Source organism: Dreissena polymorpha, chromosome 3, assembly GCF_020536995.1.
Source record: "Dreissena polymorpha isolate Duluth1 chromosome 3, UMN_Dpol_1.0, whole genome shotgun sequence".
NCBI lineage: Eukaryota > Metazoa > Mollusca > Bivalvia > Myida > Dreissenidae > Dreissena > Dreissena polymorpha.
This window is the reverse complement of record NC_068357.1, coordinates 468545-490873: the sequence shown is the minus strand read 5'-3', so window position 1 is coordinate 490873 and position 22329 is coordinate 468545. Positions and strand designations below refer to the sequence as shown.

Genomic DNA, 22329 nt, shown 5'->3' with positions numbered 1-22329 from the left:
CAGTTTTCTTCTCTTGTTTATAGATTGGGATCATGTTGGTAAAGAAGTATGCAAAATATGAAAGCAATATGGCAAAGGACATAGAAAATATTTGAGGTGGTATGCAAACTTTAACATAGATTTATCAATAATATGCATATTCTTAGTATAAAAGGTTAATAATTCTGTCAAAATGCTTGATACAGTTGTCTGCTCTTGTTTATAGATTGGGATCATGTTGGTAATGAAGTATGCAAAATATGAAAACAATAAGTCAAAGCAATATGGCAAAGGACATAGAAAATATTTGAGGTGGTATGCAAACTTTAACATAGATTCATCAATAATAGGCATATTCTAAGTATAAAAGGGGCAATAATTCTGTCAAAATGCTTGATACAGTTGTCTGCTCTTGTTTATAGATAAGGGTCATGTTGGTAAAGAAGTACATGTATGCAAAGTATAAAAGTAATTTGTTAAAGGACAAAGAAAATATATGGGGTAGTACACAAACTTTAACATGTGCACGCTAACAGTAACGCCGACGTGATCAGGATAGCTCCATTATATATATTTCATATATATTAGTCAAGCTAAAAATGAGTGAAAATCTCTGACCCGTCTCCACCCCATCCCCTTTAACTTTTGACCCAGGGGTCAGATCAAAATTCCAAATAGTGCAGGGTCGCACATAATGCTCATAGCTACCATGTGTTTAAGTTTCAAGGTTCTAGTGCTTATGGTGTAGGAGATAGTGGCTAGGACAGACGGACAGACTGATGGTGGAGATAACCACAATGAACCTGTTAACAGCCAACTAACGCTGCCAACAAAGCACAAGCTTTACGTGTCAGGATGCGGCACTATCTATACAAACTGCATAAGGAATTACAAGACGCTTAGGGTTTGAGGGACACCAAACCTGATTATGAGTCTTCCACACCTTAAGCATCTTAATAACCCTTTGCATGCTGGGAAATTTGTCGTCTGCTAAAATGTTGTCTGCTGAATTTCTAAAATAAGCATTTTCTTCAAAAAATTTCAAAGAATACTATCAGAATAGCAAACAGTTTGGATCCTGATGAGACGCCATGTTCTGTGGCGTCTCATCTGGATCCAAACTGTTTTCAAAGGCCTTTAAAATTCGGTTCCCGCACTGAAAGGGTTAAATATACTTATTTGCTTGTGTACATGTACCTGATAATAAATTATTATTATTACCTGTTTTGGCATCAACAAGCTTTATCAATAGGCCCTCAAATTTTGCACATAAACGCTACACGATCAACCAATATGCCTTTTCATTTCAAGTCGGAAAGCAATTTAGCCCTTATTCGGCCATAATAGGGTGGAGGAACTATTTAAAATACAACTATTCCAGATACAAAAATATGAATTCATTTATTTAATGCACTTATTTTCTTCTCTTTTGCTACGAAATGACCATAAACCAGCTTTCCAAGTCATATTTTGCACTAGCAGATGATATTTCTTTTTTTACATATGAAAGGTAAAAAGAAATTCAAGCAGCATTTTATAATATAAATTTTAAAATGCACTCAATCATGCACTTCCAAACAATATTATTGTAATTCTGTTATTTATAATCATATTAATAATGCCTCATTTTTCTCAAGTTTATGGTTTACTATCTATTTTTCCCAATTTTATGGTTTATCTTGATTATTTTCTGAATTCAAAAGGCACTGGCTTAAAAAAAAATGTCTATGCATGTAACTGTATATTGAAATCTCTTTATGAGTGATTATAAATGCATGATAAAATTCTAACATGTTATGTAATAGATAAATCTATATTGTTTGTATTTTTTCGTAAACATTATTAGCCACCGTTGTGGTCAAACATATTTTTTTGTTTTATTAATGACGTTGTTTCACAGATTACTGTAACAGAGCTACAGATAAGGTGGGCATTTGTGCAAATATCCAATGTAAAATTGCCGATTACGCATAGAAAAATAAAACCATGCGTTCCGAAACCCCATTGAAATTGCCGATTACGCATATCATATTTTTCCTTTGCATAACGAGTAAATTTGTCCCGGAAATACCCTGGTCCGAAATACCCGGATTCTTTCCGCTTTGTCCAAGCGCTTTCAGTATAACCTTCAGCACAATAATATGTACGGAAAAAAGTGTCTTTGTGACTACGTGTTATTGTTGTGAAAATGTCGAAATCGTGAGGCCTTAAAAATGGAAACATCGTATCCTAGGCACAAAGAAACTCAATTTTAAGATATTTAACCGCAGGCAACACAAAATCAGAAGCGGAAAATATAGTGAAACTAATTCTTGACAATATTATGTCGGAGGCAATCGCTGTCAGTGCTTACATTGTAAGAAAACTGGTGGAAAAAATCGTTGAACTTTTTTTTTAAATCAAGACTGTATATTATGGATACATCTACATAATGACACAAAATCTCTGAAACTAATCAATTAAGAGTGGAACTACAACCAGCTTATTCAGGTAAGCAGGTGAGAATTTAAGACAATGAACATACCCAATTTTAAAACAAAGGTACCCAATTGTCAATTAAAGTACCCGGTAGTGGGTACCGACTTTTTTGTACCCAATTGAATATGAAAATACCCAATTGAACTCAAAAGTAGTGAGTATTAACCCAATTACTCAGAAAAGTTATCTGGAGCTCTGCTGTAACGTACAATCTTTATACGGAATGAAGGAGTTTTTATTTACAAGTACACTTTTTGTATTTTTTTGATAGTCTACTTAATTTTTGTTTTACTGTTAAATAAAATAACGCCGCACGCGTCAGACTAATGTCGTTAAAATCTAGAGTTTAAATGAAATTATGTCACACGATATACATATAAAAATATTTAACTGCATGTCCGACTTGTCGTCATTAAATTCAAGTCGTCATTAAATTCAAGATTTAAAATGAAAATACGTCACAAGATATATGTACTTCATACCATACGAGTTTTTTAGGATATTTTAAGATCTGAATACTGGTATTTTACATGTGTTAAACTTAAACTGTAATGTATCGCAGATTCAGAGATGTATGTTTTGTTGTAAAGGTCATTTAACCCAACATATCTCAGACACAAAGAGTGTCCCAATTTGTGCAAACAATTAAATTAAAACTAAGACATTTATCGATTGTCATTACCTGCTGTATAATTTATTTGTGTACTGACATATATTCAATTGTGGTGAAATCAACCGGGATCACCTTGGTGAGAATCTGGTGGAAAAATCACTGCACTAACCTGAGGCATCAGAGTGTCATGATTGATTGCTCAGTTGTACATCTTTTTCTAATTCTGGCTACCATAACTTTAAATGTCGCTTTTTATGATTTTTGACTGGCGCGACTTTATAGTTATGGACCAACCCCATTAGGAAAGTCAACCAGAAAATGCCGAAAGTCGACAGTTAACAAATACCGGTCCAAAACAGCTTTTAAATGCAGTTATTGGCCCATATCAATCACTTGATTGGAAAGATTGACATTTTTCACATTTAACTGATACATTCTTTCACAAAATACTATCTTAAACATTTAAAATTTATCTATTCTGCTCTTACATATCGAGAAAAACAGCGATGTGACAGACTTTCTTGAAATGCGAATCTCCCGAGATTTCACGGTCATATGATGGTATTTCTACTTTTAGTAACATACCATGTGCTCAAGTGTTTTCAAATTCAGAATGACATTTCCCGGTATTTAAGAATATTCTGGCTTGTTTTGTGAACAAATTGTAGTGTAAATACAAACTCAAAGTAAATATTTAAAACTACCCGATTCACACTGAAATCATTTTTATAATCCACCAAACTTGTTGTTAATCACAAATAATAGATTTCAGAAAACGAAAGTAATGTTTACAATTTCAGCAAAAAATGTCAAGGTCGTTCGAAAGTATCCAAATTAAAACTAGTCTTGGACAAAGCGACAATGGCGTCAAAATTGTGAATTTCAGACTGATGAGAGTTATTTTCATCTATTGTAAGATGCAGTTGAAACATTTGAACCTTAAAATATTCCTCGGTGCAGTAATTTATATTCATTCACCAATATATGTAGAAATGTATCCAAGAAAATGAGTATTCTTTGATTTATAGCGTGACATAAATTAAATATGTTACGACTCTGGTTGAATTTCGATACGGGGTTGGCTTCATCATACAGGTATGTCAATACTATATCAGTGTCCGACAAATTTCTTATTTTTCAGGGAGCCCACTGGGCTACCAATAAAAATATTTGGTAGCCCATATAATTTTCCTACAAAATGATAAGATGCAGGTTTTCATCTTTATTTTATTTCTTCATTTACATATATACATAATATGTATACATACATATACATAATACAGCAAGTAGTCTGATGTACACAGTCAATATTGTTAATTAATGTTACAGTACAGGCACCTTGTACTTAAATGTAAATGTACCAAAGAAAATCATATACTACATGTAGATATTACATGTATGTGCACATGTATGTGTACTTAAATTCGGACAGCACGTTAAGTTGGAAACGTAAATAAAGCGTTTAGATGATCAATACGACTGACTCGTATGGTGTTAATCAATGCAATAGCTCTTTTTAACAACAAATACCGAGTTTCAAGAAATCAAGAGTATTAAATCATTTATTTACTTGTGTCCGACTTTAAGTTCTGTCCGAATTTACGTATTGCATCCGTATGTTACGACACTAGTGTGCAGTCAGTATACAATACAATAATTGTTTCAATAATGAAGGAACTGATACAGTGTAACGGTAACGATACAGCGTGTTTACATTATATTTTATTAAGAGGAAATGTCAATGCCAAATAATTCGCGAGATACCCCGGTACTTTAGTTGAAATTCACAACGAAACTTTTAATGGAAATTAAATGATCTCAATGATGTACCCGCTACGAAATTTTTATTTACAAATAAATACACCCATGCCAATTTGTGCGCGCTTTTTATCTGGACCAGGGGCCTATACGTTTGTATAGGTCCCTGTCTGGACAAAAAAATTCATTTATTAAATGTAGAATTTTGTAACCTAAAATAACTGTACACAACGTGTGCAAACCGTCGCAGGTGATTTACGCAAGTTGCAATTGAACGGTCCTGATTGGGAGCTTATTTCATCATATCTTTAAATAGAATCATATGCCGAAATTCAATTGACACTTTAGAAAATTTCAAACGTTTGTGTTTATGACTCTCAATGTCTATATTACCCTCCCATAATTTGGTTTAAAAAAAATTAAATTGGGCATATATGGAATTATTGATTAACAGTCGATCAATCCAATTATTAATTGACAATGCAAACTAATTAGCAGGTGTTAACCGCGTTGTTATTAATATTCATTTTCGGTTTCGTTACCGTTTTGAAGAATCCGCTATTGTTTTGATTTATTTAATGTTCGGCATCCTTGGATATTTAACGACATCAAAAACGTAGTCGCTCTTACTCATAGTTGCGGTTAACAAAGAATTCCAAACTGCGAAATGATGTTGCATCATGTGCGCCAACTATTCAACCGGCTCTCATTATATTATTAGCAGACGACAAATGTTGATTCTGATTGAATGATTAAAATTCACTCTTACTGTTTACGACATTACCGCAAGTGATCGGTGACTGATAAGATAATTGATTGCACTTTGTTATCGGATTATAAACAAGACACGGTGTAGAAACACATGGTCAGCGTGTTTATTCTACGTATGTCTGTCAATAAAACGGGCTACCGCTCTTATAGATTTATAGTAGCCCGGCGGGCGTCAGCTGGAACATTTCAGTAGCCCGATGAAAAAATTCTGTAGCCCCCGGGCTCCGGGCAATGGATTTGTCGGACACTGCTATATAAATTGTACGCTGAAGTTTCTTTAGCTAATATTTTTCTTATGTTGACAGACCATTGACATTGCTGGGGTTTGTTGAGATAAATACTTATTATCATCAGGGGCAGGAAGACATTATAGACATTAAACAGCGTATCATTACGTAGACAACAGTTGCACAACTGTATGCGTAAAAGGTAAATCAGTATATTAATAATTATGTTGACAACTAGCTTACGTAGCAACGTCCGAAAATATGAAATATCCGACATCTATTTCAATATTTAAAATTCAAGATATAATGACTACTGAACTGTTTTACTTTAAGGAAAAAACAGTAAAAGTATGTTTTTAATGAAAATGAAACACAACAAACAATATACTTATCATGATAACGGCTAAACGACTTATTATCCCAATATAACACTGTCATTGAATCGCACATTTCAATTTAAAATTATTCCCCTTGAAAGTTAATGCATATTGATATAACGAATTCATCAAACGTTATCAAACATGAGTAATTTGCATTGCATCGGATTCCCACAATATTATGTGGATGTAAATCGGATCCGGTTGTTGTTTATGTGTCAAGCTCATTTTGCCAGTGAGATACTTAAATTACTTGCGTAGTAAAATCGGCTAGATTGAACTTTACCGGTACGGAGTTGTTTACCACTATCAAATCTACTGTAAAGTACACAAAGATACTTACATAATTCTGCCGTATCTGTCTGAATAAACATCCGCTGCACAAAATATAGACATTTGTATTAATGATTATTAAACACAATCATATTTTTCTGTGTTTATTGAATTAATGACACTGAGTTTCTTTGTTGCGTTACAAGATGGCGGATCTCTAGCGCTGTTTGTGAAGTGACGTCACAATGTTTATTTGAGCGCGTGCCCGTTCCCACAAAAAAAGTTTAAACACAAAATACTCGAAAACTTGATTTTTGCCAGGTATAACGCCTACGCCAACAGGTAGATCGCATTCTGGTCCATATACATGTCAAATTTCAGCAAACGTGTTCGGCCAGTTTTCAAGACTCCCAAATCGCGGCTATATGCGCCAGCTTAACGAAACTTAGCCCCCTTAATCATTCGTTCGAATGAACGTCATCAATGATGACGTCCAATACATCACTCATTCCATACTAGACTTGCGACACCTTAAGGGTTTCGCGGGATGGAATGAGTGGGGAGATCATATACAATTTTCAGCTTTCAGGAAGCAAGGACCCTCTAGACGTGAAACATAAGCTTTCCAACACTATATGATTCCAGTTCCACAGCACATATTGCATTAGTTCAATGGGAAGAACATTAAACGGCATATTCACAAATCTCTGAATAACAAACAGTGCTCAAAAATATTTAAAGTAGTCATTTACTATTTAATTGATTATGTCCTCTGATTGTTGCATTTTAATTTAAATATGTGTTCCTATATGCATTTATTGTTGTTTTGACTTAAAAAACTAAAATGGATGCCCATTTTTAGTTTGCTGTCTTAGTCTACCCTAAAATTATACATGTTTCTTGCATAATTGAATTATCAAAAACTGCATACTTGTAAAGGCATTGTCAGAGTTATTTGGTTAGGTTAGAGACAAAGTAAAGCAAATATATTTATTTTTCTTAAAATGAATCATCCTCTGAAGCCCCCACTGGGATTCAAACCCAGATCTCTTTCCTCTGGGAAGGAAAGTATTCTATCTTGAAATACAAGGGCAAGTAAGAGGACAATTTGCAATTTTAAACCTATAAACATATAAACTTAATTTTTCACATGACCTTAGAAACAACACAGACATCTCCGAATCTGAAATACATTACAGTTACAATTCAGGTTTTTAGTATTGTGCATTGTACATGAATGTTTAAGTGTTGTATTTATCCTTGGTACACAGAACTGCCTAAAGATGCGTAAAATACCAGTATTCAAATCTGAAAACATCCCATGTGTTTGTTTTACTCTGTTAGTATCCCTATTTTATTTCAATAAAGCAGTTTTTTCCTTCTCCTGAAAATTTAACTAAATATCAGTTATGCTACTTTTTACATTCAGCAAATGACATGTGTCCGTAATGTCCATTTTGAAAATTTGGTTAAAAAAACATTATTTTTACCAAAAAGGTAGACTTAATAATTATTATTAAACAGTTGATGTATGTCGCCTTAATAAAAAAACAAAAATGGGAAAGAAATAAAATGTTTAAAAATGTCAGTTACATGACTTATAACATTAAGTAGACGATATAGCTTTGATACTTTAGGATAAGAGTAGACCTTAACACAAATAGGATAAGAGTAGACCTGAACTTAACCAAATTTTCAATTTTCTAACTATAAAAGGGGGCATTATTCAGTCAAAAAACAGAAAAAAATGGGTACAAAAAAATGTGTGTACGAAAACAATTGGGTAAGAAAAAATTATGCCGAAAAAATATATGCTAAAATAGCTTGGAGTCTTGACCACCAAAACGGCTTGGATTTTAATTATGCTGAAATAACTCGGGGTCATGACCACCAAACTGGCTTAGAATTCAATTATGCTGAAATAGCTCAGGATCTTGACCACCAAACTGGCTGGGATTTTTATCATGCTGAAAAAGCTCGGGATCTTTACCACCAAACTGGCTTGGATTTGAATTATGCTCATAGATCGGGTTCTTGACCACCAAACTGGCTTGCATTTTAATTATGCTGAAATAGCTAAGGATCTTGACCATCAAACTGGCTTGGATTTTAATTATGCCAAAATAGTTCAGGATCTTCACCACCAAACTGGCTTGGATTTTAAATATGCGGAAATAGCTTGAGGTCTCGGCCATGAAACTGGCTAGGATTTTAATTATGGTGAAAAAGCCCTGGTTCTTGACCACCAAACTGGCCTTGATTTTAATTATACCGAAATAGTTCAGGATCTTGACCACTAAACTGACTTGGATTTTAAATATGCTGAAATAGCTCAAGGTCTCCCCCACGAAACTGGCTTGGATTTTAATTATGCTGAAAAGGCTTGGGGTCTTGACCACCAAACTGGCCTGGATTTTAATTATACCGAAATAGTTCAGGATCTGGACCACCAAACTGACTTGGATTTTTATTATGCTGAAATAGCTCGGGGTATCCTCCACCAAACTGGCTTGGATTTTAATTATGGTTAGAAAGCTCGGAGTCTTTACCACAAAAATTGACCACCAAACTGGCTTGGATTTTAATTATACCGAAATAGTTCAGGATCTTGACCACTAACCTGACTTGGATTTTAATTATGCTGAAATAGCTCGGGGTCTCTGCCACCAAACTGGCTTGGATTTTAATTATGGTGAGAAAGCTCGGGTCTTGACCACAAAAATGGCTTGGATTTTAATTATGCTGAAATAGCTTGGGATCTTTACCACCAAAGTGGGCGGGGCCCTGGGGTGGGTAATGTGAACATGGATGGTCGAGACACTGTGTTGTCATAAGAAATCTTTAGTATTAATTTGAAGTCAATTGGTGAAGAATGGTGCGGCAGAGGCCGACGCGTATTCCCACGCCGCATGTTTGACCCAGGGGGCGCCCCAGGTTTGGTAATGTGGCCATGCATGGTTGAAATTGACCGTAACTATTGTCTTAAGAGATTTCGAGTGCTTGACAGGTTAATGTAAGCCATCATGGAGAGGGGTGGTTTATGTGGGTTGGTGGTAATTTAAAAGATGAAGTTTCAAAAATAATTATAAAAATAAAATTGGGGGGGGGGGGGGAATTCTTGGGTGGGGCATGGGGGATAGTTTGGGTGCAGTGCATTGTGGTATGTCAGGTAAGTGTTGTTTTGTCAAAGTATGAATCAAATGTGATCATATATAAAGAAGTTATGGCAATTTAAGCAAAATGTTCAATTATCTAAGTATAAAAGGGGCAATAATTCTGTCAAATGCTTGATACAGTTTTCTGCTCTTGTTTATAGATTGGGATCATGTTGGTAAAGAAGTATGCAAAATATGAAAGCAATATGTCAAAGGACATAGAAAATATTGGAGGTGGTATGCAAACTTTAACATAGATTTATCAAAAATATGCATATTCTAAGTATAAAAGAGCAATAATTCTGTCAAAATGCTTGATACAGTTGTCTGCTCTTGTTTATAGATTGGGATCATGTTGGTTATGAAGTATACAAAATATGAAAGCAATATGTCAAAGGACATAGAAAATATTTGAGGTGGTATGCAAACTTTAACATAGATTTATCAATAATACACTTTAACTCCAATATAGTGCGGTCCGTTATAACGCTGTGTCCAATATAACGCGGGGGATCCTTGGATCCCTTTTTTTCTCCAACCTTCCATTTCTGATTCAAATCCATGTTATGCAACTTCATGTATTTTCATAAATTCAAAGAAGCTGGCGATCACAGCTTGATTGCTTTATCCGCCCGTTTAACTGATTTTAATCGATTAGAGGTTAAACAACACTCGACAGCTAATTGGTGTTAATCTGTTGTGTAATGTCAATAAAGGTGTGAAAACAAGCGAGTCAGTGTTTATTACATGTATTCCCTATCAGAGCGGTTCGATGCGCTAATTTCAATAAGGCAAGTGCAAGCGGATTAATTATCAAATTAAAGTTATTTAAAACTATTACCTGTTTATGTTCCATATTTATCGTGTATTGTATTTCGTTGGTATAAAATATGGCTGTGTAAGTGTGTTATTGTTTATTATATGCTACACATGCTTGATAAATAAAGTTATCTTTGTGTGTGTTTAATGTTTCAGTAGGTATACGAAAAATACATTTAACAAGGGACAAAATTGTCACAAAACCAGGTTTTCATTGTGAAAAAAAAATCTGATAAACGGAGAAAAGTCAAACTGAACTTTTGAAATGAACAAACAAAATTAACCCCCTTTATAAGTTTTTTTTTTTTTTAAATCTATTTTTAGTCGTGGCGACCTTGACATTGGAGATATTGACGTGATTCTTTCGTGCGACACACCATCCCATGATGGTGAACAAATGTGCCAAATGATTTTAAAATCTCACAATGAATGACATAGTTATGGCCAGGACAAGCTCATTTATGGCCATTTTTGACCTTTGAACTCAAAGTGTGACCTTAACCTTGGAGATATCGACGTAATTATTTCGCGCGACATACCGTCCAATGATGGTGAACAAATGTTCCAAATGACTATAAAATCTGACAATGAAAGACATAGTTATGGCCCGGACAAGCTTGTTCCGCCAGCCCGCCCGCATTCGCCAATCTAATAACCATTTTTTTCCTTTGGAAAACCTGGTTAAAAATCCTGACGATTTATTTACATGCTAACGCAGTGTAATAGTTAACAGAGATGCACTTAAATTTTTGCCAGTTATCAGAAAGTCCACGGAAAGCACGTTTTTTACATGCTGCGTATGACGCAATAAAACATTTCTTTGTACATGTATCATTTTGCATCGTATTGCATTCAATCTAAATTTAAATTCGCTCGTTCAATGAAAGCTGTGTCCCATAATGCACTGTACTAATTTTTCTGAAAAATGGCGTAGGCATATGAATTTGTTAACGAAGTTCGTAAACATATTTCTTGTCATAAATGTTAAACATTATTTTTTCGTAAGTGATATAATTATATTGGATTATCGGATAAATGTGCACATTAGAAAAGCGGTAGTTATACTGTTATCGCTCGATTCGGTTTACATGCATGTATTTGCGGTTGACAACACAGCATGAAGATACACAAGACCTATATTATAGGCTATACTTTACCTGTTTTTATAGCCCCTTAAATAAATTAGCTCAAAACTTATAACGCTTTCTGTTTATAACGCTGTTGCGTGGCTTGGACCCCGTCATCCGCGTTATATTGGAGTGACAGTGTATGCATATTCTTAGTATAAAAGGGGCAATAATCCTGTCAAAATGCTTGATACAGTTGTCTGCTCTTGTTTATAGATAAGGGTCATGTTGGTAAAGAAGTGCATGTATGCAAAATATAAAAGTAATTTGTTAAAGGACAAAGAAAATATTTGGGGTAGTACACAAACTTTAACATGTGCACGCTAACGGTAACGCCGACGTGATCAGGATAGCTCCATTATATATATTTCATATATATTAGTCGAGCTAAAAATGAGTGAAAATCTCTGACCCGTCTCCACCCCATCCCCTTTAACTTTTGACCCAGGGGTCAGATCAAAATTCCAAATAGTGCAGGGTCGCACATAATGCTCATAGCTACCATGTGTTTAAGTTTCAAGGTTCTAGTGCTTATGGTGTAGGAGATAGTGGCTAGGACAGACGGACAGACTGATGTTGGAGATAACCACAATGAACCTGTTAACAGCCAACTAACGCTGCCAACAAAGCACAAGCTTTACGTGTCAGGATGCGGCACTATCTATACAAACTGCATAAGGAATTACAAGACGCTTAGGGTTTGAGGGACACCAAACCTGATTATGAGTCTTCCACACCTTAAGCATCTTAATAACCCTTTGCATGCTGGTAAATTTGTCGTCTGCTAAAATGTCGTCTGCTGAATTTCTAAAATCAGCATTTTCTTCATTTTTTTTTCAAAGAATACTATCAGAATAGCAAACAGTTTGGATCCTGATGAGACGCCACGTTTTGTGGCGTCTCATCTGGATCCAAACTGTTTTCAAAGGCCTTTAAAATTCGGTTCCTGCACTGAAAGGGTTAAATATACTTATTTGCTTGTGTACATGTACCTGATAATAAATTATTATTATTACCTGTTTTGGCATCAACAAGCTTTATCGATTGGCTCTCAAATTTTGCACATAAACGCTACACGATCAACCATTGGCCTTTTCATTTCAAGTCGGAGAGCAATTTAGCCCTTAGTCGGTCATAAAAGGGTGGAGGATCTATTTAAAGTACAACTATTCCAGATACAAAAATATGAATTCATTTATTTAATGCACTTATTTTCTTCTCTTTTGCTACGAAATGACCATAAACCAGCTTACGCATATTTTGCATTAGCAGATAATATTTCTTCTTTTACATATGAAAGGTAAAAAGAAATTCAAGCAGCATTTTATAATATAAATTCTCAATTTTATGGTTTACTATCTATTTTTCCCAATTTTATGGTTTATCTGGATTATTTTCTGAATTCAAAAGACACTGGCTTAAAAAAACTGTCTATGCATGTAACTGTTTATTGAAATCTCTTTATGAGTGATTATAAATGCATGATAAAATTCTAACATGTTATGTAATAGATAAATCTATATTGTTTGTATTTTTCGTAAACATTATTAGCCACCGTTGTGGTCAAACATATTTTTTTGTTTTATTAATGACTTTGTTTCACAGATTACTGTAACAGAGCTACAGATAAGGTGCGCATTTGTGTAAATACCCAATGTAAAATTGCCGATAACGCATAGAAAAATAAAACCATGCGTTCCGAAACCCAATTGAAATTGCCGATTACGCATATCATATTTTTCCTTTGCATAACGAGTAAATTTGTCCCGGAAATACCCTGGTCAGAAATACCCGGATTCTTTCCGCTTTGTCCAAGTGCTTTCAGTATAACCTTCAGCACAATAATATGTACGGAAAAAAGTGTCTTTGTGACTACATGTTATTGTTGTGAAAATGTCGAAACCTTGAGGCCTTAAAAATGGAAACATCGTATCCTAGGAACAAAAAAACTCAATTTTAAGATATTTAACCGCAGGCAACACAAAATCAGAAGCGGAAAATATAGTGAAACTAATTCTTGACGATATTATGTCGGAGGCAATCGCTGTCAGTGCTTACATTGTAAGAAAACTGGTGGAAAAAATCGTTGAACTTTTTGTTTTAATCAAGACTGTATATTATGGATACATCTACATAATTACACAAAATCTCTGAAACTAATCAATTAAGAGTGGAACTACAACCAGCTTATTCAGGTAAGCAGGTGAGAATTTAAGACAATGAACATACCCAATTTTAAAACAAAGGTACCCAATTGTCAATTAAAGTACCCGGTAGTGGGTACCGATTTTTTTGTACCCAATTGAATATGAAAATACCCAATTGAACTCAAAAGTAGTGGGTATTAACCAAATTACTCAAAAAAGTTATCTGGAGCTCTGCTGTAACGTACAATCTTTATACGGAATGAAGGAGTTTTTATTTACAAGTACACTTTTTGTATTTTTTTGATAGTCTACTTAATTTTTGTTTTACTGTTAAACAAAATTAAGCCGCACGCGTCAGACTAATGTCGTTACAATCTAGAGTTTAAATGAAATTATGTCACACGATAGACGTATTAAAATATTTAACTGCATGTCCGACTTGTCGTCATTAAATTCAAGTAGTCATCAAATTCAAGATTTAAAATGAAAATACGTCACAAGATATATGTATTTCATACCATCCAATTTTTTAAGAATATTTTCAGATCTGAATACTGGTATTTTACATGTGTTAAACTTTAACTGTAATGTATCGCAGATTCAGAGATGTATGTTTTGTTGTAAAGGTCATTTAACCCAACATATCTCAGACACAAAGAGTGTCCAAATTTGTGCGAACAATTAAATTAAAACTAAGACATTTATCGATTGTCATTACCTGCTGTATAATTTATTTGTGTACTGACATATATTCAATTGTGGTGAAATCAACCGGGATCACCTTGGTGAGAATCTGGTGGAAAAATCACTGCACTAACCTGAGGCATCAGAGTGTCATGATTGATTGCTCAGTTGTACATATTTTTTGAATTCTGGCTACCATAACTTTAAATGTCGCTTTTTATGATTTTTGACTGGCGCGACTTTATAGTTATGGACCAACCCCATTAGGAAAGTCAACCAGAAAATGCCGAAAGTCGACAGTTTACAAAGACCGGTCCAAAACAGCTTTTAAATGCAGTTATTGGCCCATATCAATCACTTGATTGGAAAGATTGACATTTTTCACATTTAACTGATACATTCTTTCACAAAATACTATCTTAAACATTTAAAATTTATCTATTCTGCTCTTTCATATCGAGAAAAACAGCGATGTGACAGACTTTCTTGAAATGCGAATCTCCCGAGATTTCACGGTCATATGATGGTATTTCTACTTTTAGTAACATACCATGTGCTCAAGTGTTTTCAAATTCAGAATGACATTTCCCGGTATTTTAGAATATTCTGGCTTGTTTTGTGAACAAATTGTAGTGTAAATACAAACTCAAAGTAAATATTTAAAACTTCACACTGAAATCATTTTTATAATCCACCAGACTTGTTGTTAATCACAAATAATAGATTTCAGAAAACGAAAGTAATGTTTACAATTTCAGCAAAAAATGTCAAGGTCGTTCGAAAGTATCCAAATTAAAACTAGTCTTGGACAAAGCGACAATGGCGTCAAAATTGTGAATTTCAGACTGATGAGAGTTATTTTCATCTATTGTAAGATGCATTTGAAACATTTGAACCTTAAAATATTCCTTGGTGCAGTAATTTATATTCATTCACCAATATATGTAGAAATGTATCCAAGAAAATGAGTATTCTTTGATTTATAGCGTGACATAAATATGTTACGACTCTGGTTGACTTTCGATACGGGGTTGGCTTCATCATACAGGTATGTCAATACTATATCAGTGTCCGACAAATTTCTTATTTTTCAGGGAGCCCACTGGGCTACCAATAAAAATATTTGGTAGCCCATATAATTTTCCTACAAAATGATAAGATGCAGGTTTTCATCTTTATTTTATTTCTTCATTTACATATATACATAATATGTATACATACATATACATAATACAGCAAGTAGTCTGATGTACACAGTCAATATCGTTAATTAATGTTACAGTACAGGCACCGTGTACTTAAATGTAAATGTACCAAAGAAAATCATATACTACATGTAGATATTACATGTATGTGCACATGTATGTGTACTTAAATTCGGACAGCACATTAAGTTGGAAACGTAAATAAAGCGTTTAGATGATCAATACGACTGACTCGTATGGTGTTAATCAATGCAATTGCTCTTTTTAACAACAAATACCGAGTTTCAAGAAATCAAGAGTATTAAATCATTTATTTACTTGTGTCCGACTTTAAGTTCTGTCCGAATTTACATATTGCATCCGTATGTTACGACACTAGTGTGCAGTCAGTATACAATACAATAATTGTTTCAATAATGAAGGAACTGATACAGTGTCATGGCTCGAAATTAACACTCGCACACTCGCAAAATGCGAGTGAAAAATACGGATTGCGAGTTAAGTTTTAAGCCACTAGTAATTTTTTGCGAGTAAAGAAATAGTGAAAAAAAATAAGTAATATTGCTAAATATGCTTGACGTTCTGAACGCTAAACCGTAGGTCATAGAACGTCCATATACCCGTATGCGGAAGTCCGCACCTTGTATGTAGACTGGTAAAGATATAGTACAGATTCGCGGATGGTATTGGTACAGAGAACGTTAAACAGTCTACTAATTCAAACGTGTTCATTGAACTTGAACAGACATGGTGTCGAAGCGAAAAATAACTAGTTTCTTTTGCCCACAGGCGTAAATAACAATACGAAAGATAAAGCAAAGTTAACCTTTGAGTAAAAAAAACAAAAACGTTAAATTATGTTTTCAGCAAAATTTTCGAGAATGTTTTTGATTTTGCGAGTTGGTATGAAAGCTGCTCGCAATGTTTTGCAAGTAGAAAAAAAAAGTTAAATTCGAGCCCTGAGTGTTACCGTAACGATACAGCGTGTTTACATTATATTTTATGAAGAGGAAATGTCAATGCCAAATAATTCGCGAGATACCCCGGTACTTTAGTTGAAATTCACAACGAAACTTTTAATGGAAATTAAATGATCTCAATGATGTACCCACTACAAAATTTTTATTTACAAATAAATACACCCATGCCAATTTGTGTGCGCTTTTTATCTGGACCAGGGGTTATACGTTTGTATAGGTCCCTGTCTGGACAAAGAAATTCATTTATTAAATGTAGAATTTTGTAACCTAAAATAGCTGTACACAACGTGTGCAAACCGTCGCAGGTGATTTACGCAAGTTGCAATTGAACGGTCCTGATTGGGAGCTTATTTCATCATATCTTTAAATAGAATCATATGCCGAAATTCAATTGACACTTAAGAAAATTTCAAACGTTTGTGTTTATGACTCTCATCGTCTATATTACCCTCCCATAATTTGGTTTAAAAAAAATTAAATTGGGCATATATGGGATTATTGATTAACAGTCGATCAATCCAATTATTAATTGACAATGCAAACTTATTAGCAGGTGTTAACCGCGTTGTTATTAATATTCATTTTCGGTTTCATTACCGTTTGAAGAATCCGCTATTGTTTTGATTTATTTAATGTTCTGCATCCTTGGATATTTAACGACATAAAAAACGTAGTCGCTCTTACTCATAGTTGCGGTTAACAAAGAATTCCAAACTGCGAAATGATGTTGCATCATGTGCGCCAACTATCCAACCGGCTCTCATTATATTATTAGCAGACGACAAATGTTGATTCTGATTGAATGATTAAAATTCACTCTTACTGTTTACGACATTACCGCAAGTGATCGGTGACTGATAAGATAATTGATTGCACTTTGTTATCGGATTATAAACAAGACACGGTGTAGAAACACATGGTCAGCGTGTTTATTCTACGTATGTCTGTCAATAAAACGGGCTACCGCTCTTATAGATTTATAGTAGCCCGGCGGGCGTCAGCTGAACATTTCAGTAGCCCAATGAAAAAATGGATTTGTCGGACACTGCTATATAAATTGTACGCTGAAGTTTCTTTAGCTAATATTTTTCTTATGTTGACAGACCATTGACATTGCTGGGGTTTGTTGAGATAAATACTTATTATCATCAGGGGCAGGAAGACATTAAACAGCGTATCATTACGTAGACAACAGTTGCACAACTGTATGCGTAAAAGGTAAATCAGTATATTAATAATTATGTTGACAACTAGCTTACGTAGCAACGTCCGAAAATATGAATAATCCGACATCTATTTCAATATTTTAAATTCAAGATATAATGACTACTGAACTGTTTTACTTTAAGGAAAAAACAGTAAAAGTATGTTTTTAAAGAAAATGAAACACAACAAACAATATACTTATCATGATAACGGCTAAACGACTTATTATCCCAATATAACACTGTCATTGAATCGCACATTTCAATTTAAAATTATTCCCCTTGAAAGTAAATGCATATTGATATAACGAATTCATCAAACGTTATCAAACATGAGTAATTTGCATTGCATCGGATTCCCACAATATTATGTGGATGTAAATCGGATGCGATTGTTGTTTATGTGTCAATTTGCCAGTGAGATACTTAAATTTCTTGCGTAGTAAAATCGGCTAGATTGAACTTAACCGGTACGCAGTTGTTTACCACTATCAAATCTACTGTAAAGTACACAAAGATACTTACATAATTCTGCCGTATCTGTCTTAATAAACATCCGCTGCACAAAATATAGACATTTGTATTAATGATTATAAAACACAATCATATTTTTCTGTGTTTATTGAATTTATGACACTGAGTTTCTTTGTTGCGTTACAAGATGGCGGATCTCTAGCGCTGTTTGTGAAGTGACGTCACAATGTTTATTTGAGCGCGTGCTCGTTCCCACAAAAAAAGTCTAAACACAAAATACTCGAAAACTTGATTTTTGCCAGGTATAACGCCTACGCCAACAGGTAGATCGCATTCTTGTCCATATACATGTCAAATTTCAGCAAACGTGTTCGGCCAGTTTTCAAGAGACCCAAATCGCGGCTATATGCCTCAACTTAACGAAACTTAGCCCCCTTTATCATTCGTTCGAATGAACGTCATCAATGATGACGTCCAATACATCACTCATTCCATACTAGAGTTGCGACACCTTAAGGGTTTCGCGGGATGGAATGAGTGGGGAGATGAAATAAAACCTATTTCTTTTTGTGCATTTAATGATGGTAACCAAAGTTCTCGCAAAAATTTAATATACATATCACATGATAGTAACCATAATACTCGCAGACATGCTTATTTTTTCGAAGCCGTTCGATTAGCTACCTTAAAAAGTAGAACTTCAATTCCCATGACTATAATATTAAAAACGTGAAAAGAGCAAACCACTGCAGTGTGTCGGACATCCCCATCTTAAACACTATCGACTAGCATTAAGCCTTTTTCTGTGTCTACAAAATTCTGTGTATTTTATTGAATCATCATTATAGCTTTGCGTTCAAGATAGTGTTGAATTCATTTTGCAATGCAATCAGCGCTTTGATTTTATATTACGAAATGTACTACGCAGTACATTGTGTGACGTCATTTCGGTGACGAAACACAATAGTTTTATTTACACTCTCTGGAATTTAAGGACATGTCGCGGACGTTGTGTTTTAAATCTTTAAACTATTTGTTTAAAGCATCGAACGAATGCAAAACGTATTTCGGATTTTGTGTTCATCATGCATAAATGTAAACATAAATAGGAATACAATACAATTGTGTGGTTTGAACTAAGTTTCGATAAAGACATGGATTAATAAAGGTGGAAGTGCATATCGTTTCAAGGTGTTTGATATAAACTTTGGATTAAAGTAGTCAACTTATTGTTACAAACATTGGATTAATAATGTCATTTAGATAAGCGTGACGTTTATACTTAATTAAGTATTTTTATAACTCCTTTTAAAGCTGAAATTGAGTCATCAAATTTCGCTACAAAACGGTGTCAGTTGCAATAGATATTTAAATGTGCTACGTTAAATTATTATTATGTTTGATTATTTTGTTTATTTGTTACGCACTTTATGCTGCTAATGATGTGTTGCTCACGGCAAGCCTCGCCGTGTAAACCTTTCTTCAACTCGTCGGACAAATTCAAGTACACGTGATACTTACATTGTATTTTATTTTTTCTGTGAATTTGATGATGGTCACCAAAAATATCGCAGAGATTTTAATATACATGAAACTATTTCAATTAATGCTATTTTGAGAAGTCCGTCCCCGCTCTGCCGTTTGTTATTGTTTATATCATACTATTTTGCTGCTCTATATAAACATTTCTCAAAACCTGCTTTCCGTACTTTTATTTTGCATGCAACTGATTGCGCAATTTATGACGTATGTTGTGTGACGTAATTTATTTGTCAAAACAAACAATTTTAAGTTAAATTCTCTGGATGTTTTTAACAGTTATTTATTTGTTTAAAGCATCTAACGAATGCAAAAACGTATTTCGGATTGTGTGTTTATCATACATAATTGTAATTGTTATAAATATTGGATTATCGTCGTCATTAAGGTAAGCGTGTTGTTTATACTAAATTGATTTGCTGCTCACGTTTATTTATTGATTCAATAATTAAACCCTAAATTAATAATGTATTTGTCTCATGATTATCATATATATTAAAGATATTATCGGATAAATAGAATTCCATGTTAATACCAGTGTGTACTTACATTTATCCGACACGTCTCGGAAAGCCTCGCCGTGTAAACCTTTCTTCAACTCGTCGCACACAATAACACATAGATTTATGTCATTTATATATATATCTAAACAACCACACTCGATCTCCACAAAAGACATGCATGTGTACTTCGTATTGATATTCAAACACAATTATCGTTGTTTATCGATTTAACGCCTAACTATATATTACATTAATAACGCGTAACGTCAGTTACTTTGTTTCTTAACAAGATGGAAGCTAGCCTAAGCGCTTTTATGACGTGACGTCACAATGTTTATCTTAGCGCGTGTGGTTTCCCATAAATAATATTTAAACGCAAAATACTCAAAAACTTGATTTTTCCCAGGTATAACGCCTACGCCAACAGGTAGATCGCATTCTGGTACATATACATGTCAAATTTCAGCAAACGTGTTCGGCTAGTTTTCAAGACTCCCAAATCGCGACTATATGCCTCAACTTAACGAAACTTAGCCCCCTTAATCATTCGTTCGAATGAACGTCATCAATGATGACGTCCAATACATCACTCATTCCATATTACCCGATTAACGAACGAATTAACACAGCACACCGTTGTGTAATAATGATTGTGAAACGGTTTGTTGGGGTGTTCGTTGTCATAAAATAAATACCCCACCCCATAAAGGATAATACGACGTATTGTCTGTTCATATAACCATCCTCGAGTTGATACCTTTTATTATATACCTGTTTAATGCTTTTAACAAAATACTGATTGTATCAATCGTTGGAATAAATCCCGTATTATGCTACTCGCTGTTTTCCGATTCCGTATAACCATATTAGCCGGACTACTTTCTTCGACCCATTTAATGAGGTCACATTACAGGCACCGAAAATAGGAAACCCCTATTTCATATTACGAAATATAGTACATAGATATATTACGTAGTACATCGTGGGACGTCATTTCTGTGACGAAACATAATAGTTTTATTTAAACTCTCATGAATTTAAGTACATGTCGACATGTCGGACGTGGTGTTTTTTAACAGTAAACAATTTGTTTAAAACATCGAACGAATGCAAAACGTATTTCGGAGTGTGTATTTATCATGCATAAATGTAAATGTCGATAGGAATACAATAAAATAGTGTGGTGTCAACTAAGTTTCGATAAAGACATGGAAGAACAGAAGTGGAAGTGCATATCGTTTCAACGTTTTTGTTATACATATTTGATTAAAGTTGTCAACGTAATAGTTATTAACATTGGATTAACGATGACATTAAGGTAAGCGTGTCGGAAACCTGTTTTTTCCCGGTTCAAATGTTTACATGTTAATTTACATAAACTGTATTCATTAATAAATAAATAAACTATGGCTTACCGTTTAGTCATTGTTATGTCAGTTTTGCTAAAGCAAAAAAAATACAATTGTTACCGTGACTGTTTTCGTTAGTTGTTGTATATAATAAAAGGAATATTACGCTAGTCAATTGTTCCAAGAGTTTGTATCAGTCGAGTGGCTTCTGTGATGACGTATCACACGATAGGCGGATGTGTGTATCCCCTTCTATACATTTAAGCCTCGCTCTGTGAAAAGGGGGTTTAATGCATGTGCGTAAATTGTCGTCCCAGATTAGCCTGTGCAGTCCGTACAGGCTAATCAGGGACGATACTTTCCAGCGAAACTGTATTTCTGCTAAGAAGAGACTTTCTTTAAACAGAAAATATCATAAAAGCGGATTATCAATGATAATATGCCGATAGGAAAAATCGAGTAATCTCAATCGGACTGGCTCGGTCTTTTACATAGGTCGCCATTGTGAAGAAGTTTTTCATGGCAGCATCGTCAAATTAAAGTACCGACAGTACTGGTGTGACGATGCTTTTGAAGAGGATTGATATAAAAGCATCTATTTAAGTTTATCTACATCACCACAATTGTGTATGTGGGTACGAAAATTTTGGGTAGGAACAAAATGGG

The 22329-nt window shown here is 34.3% G+C and overlaps 1 protein-coding gene across 3 annotated transcripts in view; it reads left to right on the top strand.

Annotated features, from left to right (window-relative positions):
- Positions 1–22329, top strand: part of LOC127872701 (uncharacterized) — a 436069-nt gene that overhangs the window by 127830 nt on the left and 285910 nt on the right. The window lies entirely within an intron of this gene.